Consider the following 14,858-nt stretch of genomic DNA (forward strand, 5'->3'; position numbering starts at 1 on the left):
CAACCTAGTTCCTTTTGATGTTTTGGACTTCAGCTTTCATCTGCCCCAGCCAGTGTGGCCATTAGTCAGGGATGATGGGACTTGTAGTCTGAAACAGATGGTGCACACCAGGCTGATACACCTGGCCAGGGAAGGGGCAAGGGCACAGAAAAAACATAGTTCTGTATATTTCTAGACCTTGTTTCTGAAAAAATAATAATCATAGAGCTACATGATGATGGGCAAATACATTTCAGAAAGGTTGGGTACTTTGTGATCCTGGCTTTTCATAGTAGCAAAACTTTGTAGTTACTCTTGAAAGGTGATACATAAACATTTCTTCTTAAAAACAAACTTTATCTGATTTCTCACATTTTGGTTATGTTGCCCATTATAAGAGATTCGATAAGACATCCAATCTCCCTGTGGTATTTTATTTTGACACATTTCAAATGAAAATGCAGCTCATTATGTTATGCCAAATTCAAACACGTTGTCCCCTGTTTTATGTATTCAAATGTATTTCATTCTTGTTGTTCTAGGTATCTGAATTTGATACATAACAAGTCAGGATATGCTAATCAACATGGTCAAAATTAGCCTCAGATTAACCCAGTTATAGTCTCCTCTGCCTGCCTTAATGGATTCATTTGCCATATGGCAAATACTTTCTGAGGTGAGAGTTTGGCTATATGTGTAACTACTCCTTTTTTCTGAAATGAAGAATTGCTAGCACTGCAATGAGCATGCTAATACAGAATTGAAAAACATTGCAATTGTACTACCATTCATCTGTTTCAAATAAACTATGATATAGGCTTAACTCCCTCACCCCAGTTTATCCATTGGTACTGAAGCCAGTGTGATTTACACTGGTGTATGTTCCCCAAAAGGGATGTTCTAGGGGAGTGGCATAGGCAATGCAGGGCGAGAAGAATCTTACATCTATTCCAAACCCCTTCACCTCAGTCACATGACCTAGCAACCCAGTGGAACACAGCCGGCAGAAAGGGTGGTGAAAGTTGAATTTCTCTAACTTGATCCTGAGCAGAGTCTGGAATAGGGACAACGTAAGCTGGTGTGATCTATGTCATCATAAATTCTGCCAACTTTCTAGAGTTAGGATTGTTCTGCTGGACTTCTTTTTCACTTCCATTTTAAGCAAAACACTTAACTATGAATGAAATTCTGTGCACACTTATCCCAAAGTACTCAGAGTAACTTATTTCTGAGCATTTATTTATTAATTAAAATACTTTAAAACCACCCTTCATCAATTAGATAACAGGGCCTTGTAGGCAGGTTTAAGATTATACTGTAAATATAATTACAAATGGAGAAATGTACAGGAGATTGAGAGTTATGCATTGTAGAGGAAAATATCACCAAAGGAGAAAGGTTATAAGAATGTTCCCTGAAGTAGACTCTATCCAGAAGAAGGTTGCAATTCATTTATTCAGCAGGGCTTTCTGTCAGGTAAATTTGCCAAGTATTTCAGCCTCAAATTATGGGAGTAAGGATTATCCTATTCAAATTTGTCCATGGATTTGTAGGTATTAGTTTCCCAGTGGGGAGGCCGTGGCACTCTACATATGTTTTAGAACTCTTTCCCCTTTATAATGGGCATTGGAGGGGAAAGGATAATCCCTGAATAGTTCATGTCAATATCACAGGTGTTAGCAGAGTCTATGTTGTATTATGTTGCGTCCTCAAGAAAAGAATCTGTTTACCAAACAACTTCTAATTTAGCACACATGCTCTAAACCAAGAGCCCAGGCAACTGGCTACCTTGGATGCAGCCTGAGGGTAGTTCAGAGGGTTTCCACAGGTACAGCATCCTCCTTCTGGTGTAAAATGGATAATATAACTACAGACTGAATGCTAATGCAGTTAATTAATTGAACAGTACTTGAGGTAGAACTTGACACTATCGTGTCTCCTGATGTCAAATCTGACATGGGTCCTAGCATGAAAAGGCTTTGACCTTTTTCTTCCTCATGCTTTGGGGAGCTCTGAGAGTGCTAGGGGCATTTGAATGGTCCTACTATAAGGAACATGGCCAGTACTCCCCTGTTGTGTGATAGAGGCACACTGGAATTTTAAAGGAGCTCATGAAAGGGGTCATATACGTAGTACTGAGCATCAAACACATAATTGCATAAATCCTAATTTTGCCAGAAATCCTACTTTGCTATAGTATGTCTAACACAATGGTTAATCCCTCCACTGCCCATTTATTCTTCCTGTACATGGGTGAATGCCCAAAGGCATAATAGTGAGAAAGGAGAGGAGGTTGCAAGGAAATCAGTAAAAGAAAAGGAAGGAGATTGTATTGCATATTGACAAGGAAAGGTTGAATTCAAAACAGAAGTCTCCCCCTTACACCACTCCAATAAATGCAGCCTAGTAAATGTGTTCCTATATAAAATGAATTATGCAGTGATTTTAAATATGGTGTGAGGATGAGGTGTATATTAACTGATGAGACAGCGAGTGAGAGAAAGGGAGGAAGAAGTGTTGAGGAATATGTTGAGTCAAAGTGTGTGTATGGTATTATAATTGCAAGCAAACCAGGACATAATTTGACCACCTACCAAGTAGAAGGAACATTGGAAAGGGGAATACGTCTTATGTATTGTAAGCAAGTGGGGTCATTTATACTATCCAGGTATAAAATGTTACCATATTGCATCTGAATCATTCAACCGTCTAGATCCAAATGAGACTATATCCTTAAATAACTTGTCAGATTTATACATGCCAAAAGCAGGTATGTGCCATTGCGAAAGGATTGGAATTTTAGGATCCTTTTCATTTTACCTGCAAATATTTCCAGGTTTCCTTAATCAGATTCACATTTCACATAAGTCTTCCAAATCTGCCTTATATTAATACTTTGTAAGTTCTAGTCATGCACACATTTACCCTTGAAGGCAGTAGGTATTTTGATTTCCTTATGCCTGAAAAGCTTTGAGATTGAAACTTTCTCTCCTTCTAATTCTTTCCTCAAAAGCCACCTTTTCCTGCCTTTAGACCTGCATTTGCTGCAGCACACATGGAACTTCCATTTTTTCTCTCTATTTCCATTTACAGATTTTTAAACTACTATCTTGTAGACTGGAAACTCCTTGGGGTAGAGATTTGCTGTCTGTTTTGGAACTGGAAATAACCACCACAACTGCAGAAGTTCAGGCAGTAGATCTCCTCAGATTACTTTGGGCAATTTACAACATCACTGTCTCACATGTTGCACAGCAAGTAACTTAAGTATCTTTACCATGCGATATCACAGCCGTTCTGACTGGGAACAATCTCTGGCAACCGACAGTAGGGAAATGAGGTAACACTTTGGAGCAGGGGGTAGGCTTGTATTTCTCTGGACTTCCTCCTTTGAAAGACTGATCCCTCCTGTCTCATAAGGGAAAGCCACAAAAAACAATATATTTACTCCAAGGCTGTTTACTGAGAAAGTAGCTGGCTGGTTGGTTGGGCCAGCACCAATTTAACTTGGTTCCCATGATCAACAGAGATGCTAAATAATAAACATCTGAGCTTGTTTCCCAACTTAGCATATGTTCCAGTAGCAGGATGAGCTCACTGTACAGTGGTACCTCGGTTTACGAACTTAATCCATTCCGGAAGTCCATTCTTAAACGAAACTGTTCTTTTTTTTTAATATATTTATTAAAAGTTTAATAGTTACAGAAAGAAGAAGAAAAAGACAATAAAAAGTTCACAATACATCAAAAATAAAGAGAAAAAAATACAAAAAACAACAATACAGCAAAACAAGAAAAGCAAAAACATTTAAAAAACACATCCAATATCTCTATATCTCTACTTTTCATTTACTTGTATCATCGACCTCCTCACACCTCCCTTTTTTGTATTCTTGTTCAATTAGCTATTTCAGCAAATCCTTTCCATCTTTCTCAATTTTTGTTCTATAATTTATCTTAACACAATCTGATCTTAAATTTTACACTTTGGCCCATTAACAATCTATTTTTACTTAGTTCTTTATAACATTTCTGCTAAAACCATGTAACCTCATTCCAGCATCCTTCTAACATTCATTAATTTTACAATATTTCTGTAAATATACTTTGAATTTCTTCCAATCTTCCTCCACCGACTCTTCTCCCTGGTCTCGGATTCTGCCAGTCATTTCCGCCAATTCCATGTAGTCCATCAGCTTCATCTGCCATTCTTCCCGGGTGGGTAAATCTTGTGTCTTCCAGTGCTTTGCAATAAGTATTCTTGCTGCTGTTGTAGCATACATAAAAAAAGTCTTAAACGAAACTGTTCTTAAACCGAGGTGCGCTTTCCCTAATGAGGCCTCCCACCGCTGGTGCCCTTCAACCATTCGGCTTCCATTCTTAGCCTGAGGTAAAGTTCACAAACCAGGACACTACTTCCGGTTTTGTGGAGTTCGTAAACCAAATAGTTCGTAAACAGGGCTGTTCTTAAACCGAGGTACCACTGTGCTGAGAAACAACAGTAATACTGGCATTATTCTCCACAGAACCCAGGGAACACTACAGATGGAAGGATTGGGGATCTGCATGGGCTCTTGGTGCTGGTGGTTACAGAGAGAAGGAGGAATCAATAAAAATCTCTTTCTCCTTGGTCCAGTGCTGAACCAGAGCCCATTCTGGAAATGGATCGAGTCTTTCTATTTTTCAGATGGCAACTCTGCATCCAATCCAATTAATCTAATTGATGATTCAGTTGAAAGATGCTGATTTAAAACATCTAGTGATATAAGTGCAAAGAGACTAATTCTTTTTTTGTGTTGGTAAAGCTCTTCACCCTGATAGTGCCAAGAGAGAAGGATGGGTTCTCTACTGCTAGCACCCACAACTTTTTGTCTAAAAGAAATTGTGTGCCCATCTGGAAATCATCAGCTAGACTGATGCCCATTTACAGCAGCTAGGCAACTTTTCTAACCTACTTCTGTGGGAGCCACAATCACTTGCCTAGTACTTTTGTTGGAAGCGTTTTGTTCCATAGGGCAAAAGGAGAAGTTTGGAATGAGATTAAATGCAGGGGATCAACTAGCCACCACCATGTCAGCCTGGCCAACTTAAACAGTTCCACTTGGCTGTCGAAACAGCTCTCCTATCCAAAATTATTTTGCAGCAAAAATAATTTATTTGGCATTTGGGGCAGATTTCATGGCTTGGGGCCAACTCTCCCCTCAGCCTCTCAAGTGCCACTTCCTAGAGCCCTCCGATTGACCGTATGAGATTTCAGGAGGGACCCAAATCTGTGCTGAATAGCAAAATCAAAAATGTGCACATCAGCTTCCTTTTTCTAAATGTTCAATTACGGAAACATTATTCCTAAGCCATTGCCTGTCCCTGGCTTCCTGAACGACCAGTCTGAGTGCTTTAGCACTGTATAGAACTGTTCAGCTGAAGAATTTAAGGATGACACTGAAACAGGAAGAGAGCTTAGCATTAAGCATCAAAGAAGCTACTTTCTTTCACACTCTTGCATGACATAGTTGATAACTCTGCCAGCCTTTCTTCCTTCTTCCCCTGCTTAGCACTTGTTATTTGGGTGCCACTATTCAAATACTATGGAAATAGGAGTACGTCATTTAGCCTCTTCAGTTCACTCGAGTTTTATTTTTGGACTGAGATGCCCATGCTACTAATATGAATGTGAGGAAACTTCTGCCAGAAAAAAACTGCTTCCCCCACCCTCTTCAGTAGTCTAGATCAGGAAGCCTAAAATGTTGCAGGAAGAACGGCTCACAGAACTTAAATATTATCTTGATGAGCTCTCAAGAAGCGTGTATTGTGTATGTATGTATTTGTTTTTTAAAAAAGGAATCTATCAGGATTTCATTCCGATTGCAAATAACATAGTAAAATTTCAAAATGAGTTTTTTAAAAATGTTGATATTCTGCCACTTTATATAGTGAAGTTGAAGAAGGCTGGGACAAAATCCTGCGTAGTTTTCTCTCCCTCAAAAATAATATCCTGCTCTGTGAATGTGTGGGGTGTGTCATTCTTCCATAGTGACAGATGAAATTTCTCCAAATTTGGGGAGAGAGCCAACCTATTAGGTTTTGGTGAGAAGTTCAGCTGGTGCAAAGCTTTGGAGAGTGCTTTGGTTACTTCCCGCCACCCATGCATCCTGGAATGCTTTAGGAATGGCACAACATGATGTGATGTGGCATTGCTCCCAAGGCAATCCAAGACGTGTAGCTATCGGTAACTGGAGCCTTAACGCACTGCGAATGGCGTTGGGCTTTCTTTAAGGGGTAAAAGCAAGACAAAATTGCAAAACGCCTTAATCAAATAATACATTGCAGCAAATAGCTCATGGTGAAGATGCAAGATGCTTAATACTGATATCTTCTGGAAGTGTCCCACACCAGAAAAGTTTGGGATTGATATTAGGTAAGAAAGTGAAATCACGAGATGTTGGCTCTGGAGATTGCGTGACAGCCTCCCCATTTTAGGCAGAATTTACTGACACAAATGCTTTGAGTAGAGAATGCTTTTTATTTTTATTTTATATTTTCCACTTCTCATCCCTGCATGCCTCTTGAAAGTATTTTTTACCTATCTTCCCCTTTCTTTTTTCACACTCAACCTATATCTTACTCCTCTTTCAGTGGTGCCAACTTGAATCAAATATTGGGGGGCAGGTTCCTACATAATCAGTCACATGATGCAGCGCACACTTACTATTTGAATGGAAATGACCATTAACTTTGGGGAGCCTGGACCTCTCAAATATTTTATTGGGGGGGAGGGCCCCTGGCCCCTAAGAGGTGGCTCCTATGCTCCCCCAACCCCTACTAATTTCTTTTACCCCACTTTTTACATTCATTTCTTCCTATAACAGCTTTCACCTTCCTTCCCCATCCTTTCTACCTGAGTTTACAGTGGTACCTTGGTTCCCAAACTCAATCCGTTCTGGAAGTCCGTTCGACTTCCAAAACATTCGCAAACCAAGGCACGGCTTCTGATTGGCTGATTGCCCCCAGAAACAATGTCAAAAGCCAAAACAGACATTCGCCTGCCAAAAAACGTTCACAAACCGGAATACTTACTTCTGGGTTTGCAACGTTCAGGAGCTGATTTGTTCAGGAGCCATCTAAACCAGCCCTCAATCCAATACAGTCGTACCTTGGTTGCCGAATGCCTTGGAACTCGTACATTTCAGCTCCTGAACGATTGGAAACTGGAAGTGAGTGTTCTGGTTTTTGAATGGTTCTGGGAGCTGAACGGACTCCCGGAACATATTCTGTTTGTGAACCAAGGTACGACTGCACTTTGAACATTTTATGTCACATTATAATTTCCTTCAATAGCTTCCTCCACAACACCCACAAATTCTCTGTCTCCCACCTTTACTAAGCAGAAGAACAGTTACTGAGGTTGTGACTGGACCATCCCAAAGGCCATGACGCTGCAATTGAGGAGGAACTAAGCAGGCTGCAGGCCCAGAAATAATAAATACTCCAGGGGACAGCATCTTGAGAGAAAGAGATTAATTTTGAAAATGAGAATGTTTAAAAACATATGTTCTTTTCCTGCTTATACCCAGTATTATACTTATCAGCTCCTCCGTATCAATATAGTAATTCACTTTTTATGATAATAGTTAATTGTTGTAATGTTCTTAGGACACTCCATGGGATTTAACCTTCCCTTGCTAACTTGGGCGTTTGCAGCGCACACAAAGCCTTGTCCACCGAATATAAAATAAACCTCATTTGTCCTGCAATTTCTTCCAGTTTCCAAGCTCTTATCTCCAAATCCTAATTAACAATGATTTTTAAAAAGTAATGTGGCCTTTCTAGAACATGCAATATGTTAACTTGATAAGAAAGTCCCAGATATTTTAGAAAGTCATTTCGTTTCCCGACCCTCACTTTATTAGGATTTCTGCAGCTAATACTATTTTGTTCATTGAAAATGAAAAGATCCAGCAATTCTGAGCTGCCAGAGGAAAGAGACATTCAATTCTGTGCTTTATTTATATACAACAGTATCGTATGTATGTGCATGTCAGAGACTGGAGGCTTTTTTTTGGCTGTTGATAACCCACTCAAATCTAATTTAATCAAATATTTAAGGAAGTAATAATTAATTTTTAAAGAATCCAACTGAACCATGACTAGGAAGAAACGTTATTGTTTATTTTTAATGCCAGAAAAGTATTCCTGATGCGATTTTAATATTTCATGTAAAGCAGTAACTTTCTTTTCCCGCACCCCAGGTTTTTTTTATATTCCCACTGTTCATGTAATCTGAGGGAAAGTTGCAGTTTTATAGGGAAGTTTGGAACACAGAACTTCACATTTGTCTACACTTGGGGGGATATTTGTAACTAACTAAAACACAGCCAGCCTTTTCCCTATCAAGCTAAAGAATTTTTACGTGGATTTGTTTCAATAGACTGCTATTTTAAGGGGGGGCAGATAACTTTACATTGCACTCATATGCAAACCTACTCAAAACCAAGCTCCATATTGAGTTCAGCATGGGTTACTTCCAAGGAAACGTACATCGAACTGCTGTCCAACTGACATAGTTGAAAGGAGACTGCGTTACCATGTTTGCCCCTTGCTACTATGGACATTTCGAAGCTGTCAAATCCCTGTGTATTTTCCCGTGTCACTCTTTAGCTTTCTTCTTTTGGCTTGCCAGCCCTCAGCCTCATTCCTTCCTCCTTTCCTTTCCTTTTCAAAGAAGTATCGTTCACATTGTGAGCTTTGTTAATGCTTGAAACTGCAGAAGCCTGTTTATTGCTCTGCAGCTCTAGCCCTAGTTAAAGGTGTGGACTGCCAAATTGGAGGGCGGGGCATGCATGCATTAGCAGTGCTGTGGCAAACATAGCTTGACAGATGGGTTGCATGTTAAAATGAATGTTTGAAGTAAGGTGCAATAAAAAAAGCCGTAAACAAAGAATGCTTGAGTCTTAGGTCACAGAAGGACCACACAAGTTTCTGGTCTTAAGCCTGTGAGATACATGGCTCGTGTCTGGTTTAGTTCTTAGAGAGCCAGTGTGTAGTGGTTAAGAGCGGTAGTCTCGTAATCTGGGGAACCAGGTTTGCGTCTCTGCTCCTCCATATGCAGCTGCTGGGTGACCTTGGGCTAGTCACACTTCTCTGAAGTCTCTCAGTCTCACTTCCCTCACAGAGTGTTTGTTGTGGGGGAGGAAGGGAAAGGAGAATGTTAGCCGCTTTGAGACTCCTTTGGGTAGTGAGAATAATAATAATAATAATTAATTTGTACCCCGCCCATCTGGCTGGGTTTCCCCAGCCACTCTGGGCGGCTTCCACAGAAACCAAAAATACACTAAAACATCACACATTAAAAACTTTCCTGAACAGGGCTGCCTTAAGATGTCTTCTGAATGTCAGGTAGTTGTTTATTGCTTTGACATCTGATAGGAGGGCGTTCCACAGGGCGGGCGCCACTACCGAGAAGGCCCTCTGCCTGGTTCCCTGTAGCTTTGCTTCTCGCAATGAGGGAACTGCCAGAAGGCCCTCGGCGCTGGACCTCAGCGTCCGGGCAGAACGATGGGGGTGGAGATGCTCCTTCAGGTATACTGATAAAGCGGGATATCAAATCCAAACTCCTCCTCCTCCTCCTCTTCTCCCTCTGCCCTTTCTTTCCTTTCTTGCTGCTTCTTACAGGAAAGAGGCAAGCAACCTCATCTCCACTCAGTGAGTCAACTATTAACCTGTTATCTCATACCCTCCAACATTTCTCCAATGAAAATAGAGACATCCTATTCAACAACAACAACAATAATAGTAATAGTAATATTCCACACATCTGACTGAGTTGCCCCAGCCAGTCTGGGTGGTTTCCAACACATATAAAAACGTAATGAAGCATGAAAATTTAAAAATCTTTCCTATACTGGGCTGCCTTCAGATGTCTTCTAAAGGTTGTATAGTTAGGTCTAGGCCAAGGAATGACTTTCAGTGGCTTGGTAATGCTCGCCTGAAAGGAGAGAAGAGTCCTCGAAGCCCAACATTTCACTCTGGCTCATATTTGTTTTCAACAGTCATTCAGCTCAGAAGTGCCTGGTTAGGGCCAACCAGCAACGCACCACTGAAGAGTGCTTCAGAAATTCAAAAGTGGGTTGCTGTTTGCTGTTTTGCAGGCTGAAGTCACCTTAAATCTCCTTGAAAGACCTACAGTGGCTCCCTGTACGTTTCCAGGCACAATTCAAAGTGTTGGCGCTGACCTTTAAATCCCTAAACGGCCTCGGTCCAGTATACCTGAAGGAGCATCTCCACCTCCATCGTTCTGCCCAGACACTGAGGTCCAGCGCCAAGGGCCTTCTGGCGGTTCCCTCGCTGTGAGAAGCCAAGTTACAGGAAACCAGGCAGAGGGCCTTCTCAGTAGTGGCGCCCGCCCTGTGGAACACCCTCCCACCAGATGTCAAAGAGAAAAATAACTACCAAACTTTTAGAAGACATCTAAAGGCAGCCCTGTTTAGGGAAGCATTTAATGTTTAATAGGTTATTGTATTTTAGTGTTTTGTTGGAAGCCACCCAGAGTGGCTGGAGAAACTCAGCCAGATGGGCGGGCTATAAATAAATTATTATTATTATTATTATTATTATTATTATTATTATTATTATTATTATTAAAATTAATAGGGAACGGTGCCTCCATTTATTTCAGTAAAGTGAATTTGCAAAACTATGCTCAGGAAAACTGCTGCTGGGGGGCAAATGCTCCACATTCCCTCACACACAGGGGACTCTCTCCCCACAAAGATCCCCTGCATGGATAGGTGAACATTTGCCCAGGGTCACACTTTTCCTAAATGAAGCAGTTCAAGGCTGCCACTGTGCAAACCAACAGAGAACCAACATTTGTCCATTGGCAGAATTAGCTTATGAACTTCATTGGAAGAAAAACAGATGGATTATCTAATTGTTATCATGATATATTTATGCAGATGTGCTGGATGAAGACGGCTTATCTCATATCTTTTGGAAGCTGTACCTCTCAAAGTATCAGTCATGGCTGGGAGCTGCTTGGAAGGGCAACAAACCACCTCCTATCTCATTTCTGGTTGAAGAGAGGCCCTAGATCTGGAAGGGAAGGTCAACAACACAGAATATTTACGAGAACTGAATTGAGAGAACATGCAAATATGGAAGAGAATCACTTAGGTCATTGCCAGATGGTTTGTTAATAGAGTATGCAACAAATTAATGAGAGCTTCATGGAGAGCACTGAAAAGTATAGCATGGAGAAAGTCAACAAAGGATTTTTCTCCCTCTCATAAGATGAGAACTCAGGGTCTTCTAAGTAAGCTGAATGTTGGAAGATTCAGGACCGATTAAATAAAGCATGTCTTCAGTCTATAGTTAAACTTACTGGGATTTGCTACTGCAACAAGATATAGTGATGACCACCAATTTGGACAGCTTTAAAATAGGATTAGATAAATTCATGGATGGTAAGACTACCAACGTGAGGGCAGCAGCATATACCTGGCTTGCCACTATTGGTGGTGCTGTGGTCTAAACCACTGAGCCTCTTGGGCTTGCCAATCGGAAGGTTGGAAGTCCCTGCAATAGAGTGAGCTCCTGTTACTTTGTCTCAGCTCCTGCCAACCTAGCAGTTTGAAAGCACACCAGTGCAAGTAGATAAATAGGTACCACTGTTGGCAGGAGGCAGGAAGGTAAACAGTGTTTTCGTGTGCGCTGGCTTCCGTCACGGTGCCCCATTGCGGTTTAGTCATGCTGGGCACATTACCCAGAAAGCTGTCTGCGGACAAACGCCGGCTCCCTTGGCCTGAAAGTGTGATGACTGCCGCAACCTCATCACCTTAACGATCCAGGGGTCCTTTACCTTTCCCTTATCTTTATACAGTGGGACTTCGGGTTAAGAATTTAATTCGTTCTGGAGGTCCGTTCTTAACCTGAAAGTGTTCTTAACCTGAGGTACCACTTAAGCTAATGCAGCCTCCTGCTGCTGCTGCGCCACCGCTGCACAATTTCTGTTCTCATCCTGAAGCAAAGTTCTTAACTTTCTGGGTTTCTGGGTTAGCAGAGTCTGTAACCTGAAGCGTCTGTAACCTGAAGCATCTGTAACCCGAGGTACCACTGTACCTGGCCTGGCACTATTGGTTTTGTGTACTGTGAGAGGGAGGCAAGCAAAATCATTACTCAAATCAGGTCTATTTGTTTGCTCTTTTAAAAGTTGCTTCACAAGTTTGCTTTAAAACTTGTTCCTTTAACATTTTAAACTTAGCCTTTTTGCAAGCAAAGATTTTTTTTAAAAAAAGGTATTTATGGGAATTGAAACATTTAAGGGAAGTAACACATGTTAGAAACTGGTTATAAATGAAATCATGGCCCAGCTACTTAGAAGGAAACAACCTGCCAATCCTGTCAGTGATCTAGGCATCAGGGAGAGGGCTGGATGACAGGAACACAAAAAGGCAGGAAGCAGTTGGGTGGCCAGGCCATATATTTTCCTGTGTCCTGTTGGGCAGACCTAAAGTTGGATGCTATGAAGCAATTTCAGCTGAAGCGCCATCATAAATTTAAGAAAGATCTTGATTTGAGCCCATTGTAAAGTGGAGCTACGCTGTGCCATTCGATGTGAAAACATAATCAGTCCTAAGCCACTATTGTACTGGCACATTCAAGCATCTAGTGGCATCCATGTTGAAGGTTTTATATAAGGTAACAGCTGCTTTGGTCAGGCAGTTAATTAAATATGTTAATTTTTCATATGACTAACAGTAGTGACAACAGATCAAATAGAGATTTCATGACATTTCAGGGTTCCCTTATGTGCTCAAAACGATAGATTGCACCATCATTTTTCATACCCGTTCCCAGAACCAAGCTCCCACTGCCTTTGGAAGTGCTCTTGTTTTTTGTACTGAATATTGAATGAGATCTGGTCCCACATATTAAATATTGCCAGTTGTCTAGAATCCAGACTTCAAAACTTTTTGGAAGAGTATATCTTCCATAACCAAGGAGGGCATGTTACTGACCACATGTTGGTTAATTGCCACATGAAGTATACACTAACAAAGCTCTATTGAATGAGAATATGCTAAGGTTTTTCATATGTTAAACTCATAACAAGGATTAAAAGGCTTGTGTTTGAATTATATGTTGTTTGATTTCACAGGATTAGTGTGATTAACTCAAGCATATTTCTGCCCCAAATGGAGACTCACATATAGGTTTGTGTGTATAATGATGGGAAGAAGGAGGTATCATTTGCCAACTTTGGCAGCTTCCAACATCAAGCCATTGTTCTTCTTTTGTGGATTGGTTAGCCAGCAAAATTTTCTGGTACCCGATGCATAACTGATGTGCCAGCTGGTTTGATGGGCAGCAGTGATATAGCAATACAACATATGTGTCATCTGAAGGCAAGCAGTAAATCCTGCCCTCCTTTTTCTCATCTGATTATTGAGTTATGCCATTTTATATGATGTTACATGATAAATAGGACATCTCAAGAATATGTATCTGAAGGACCTGCTTACATATTGATGTGGGTTCCAAAATTACTGTTCTAGAGAGTCTTGACGGCAGAGTGATTAACAGGGAATCATTTTGAGTTTACATGAATGGTGAGTATATTCTATCCAAAGAGAAACTGATTGAAAATTTATATTGTTATATTTAATTGGGAGCTAGCTGAATATATAAAATATCCATTGTTAATCATTTCAGTTACTGAGAAAAGCATTGTTGTGAATGGTCATTTGGCCTTCCTCCCTGTGGCCATATATTTTTTCTTCCTCTATACCCAATATGTATATACTGCCATGTGAAGATAACAGTTTGTGCAAGTGGGTTCTATTCCATAAAAAATCCTATACCATAATAAATATTTAAGACTTTAAGGTGATATAAGACTGTTCATTGTTTTTGGGTGCATAATGGAAAAACATGTTTCGTTTTGCTAATACACCCAAAAGAAGACTCAGGAGACAATACTGTAGTGATAAAAGGTTATATTTATTCAATATAGTATCCTAGGGAATCTGCCAACCAAGAAACATGATTAGTCTTGTCAAAATACAGCCCAGGAAGGAAAGTTCTCTAAGACAGGAAGAGCCAGGGAACTCCCCACTCCTAGGTATGTTTACAGGCAATACCTGCAGCCTCCAAGCAAGGGACTGGAAGGAATTCAACCTCCTTGTTCCATTTGGAGAAATTGGAACTTGACCCAATGCTGCCATTGATGGTGTTGGCCATGTTCTTTACAACTTTTATTTCTAGCTCTACAGGACACTTTGGGGGTGGCATTCCAGACATCTTGCCAGTGTGGTGTAGTGGTTAAGAGCGGTGGACTCGTAATCTGGTGAACCAGGTTCGCTTCCCCACTCCTCCACGTGCAGCTGCTGGGTGACCTTGGGCTAGTCACACTTCTCTGAAGTCTCTCAGCCTCACTCATCTCACAGAATGTTTGTTGTGGGGAAGGATGGGAAAGGAGATTGTTAGCCGCTTTGAGACTCCTTAGGGTAGTGATAAAGCAGGATATCAAATCCAAACTCCTCCTCTTCTTCTCCTTCTCCTTCTCCTCCTCCTTCTCCTCCTCCTTCTTCTTCTTGCACATTGATAATTATTTGTGTTCATCGTGCTATCAGGGCGGTCATACATAATCCTGCTTTCAGTAGCGTTCATGCCTGTAAAGATTTCAGGGCTGCCACACTGCTTCATTTCCAATCAGTGCATATCCTGTATGTTACAAATGTTTCAGGGTTTTTTTAACCTGCTTTTGTTGTGCTACAACACACACGCACCCCGACAGCCGTACAACAGTAGCACTGGGCAAGCATCACGCAACAAACAAAAGTACAGTAAATCTACCATTACTGCACTATTCTTGTGTCAAGAACA

Source organism: Podarcis liolepis (assembly GCF_965112155.1).
Source record: "Podarcis liolepis genome assembly, chromosome: 1".
NCBI lineage: Eukaryota > Metazoa > Chordata > Lepidosauria > Squamata > Lacertidae > Podarcis > Podarcis liolepis.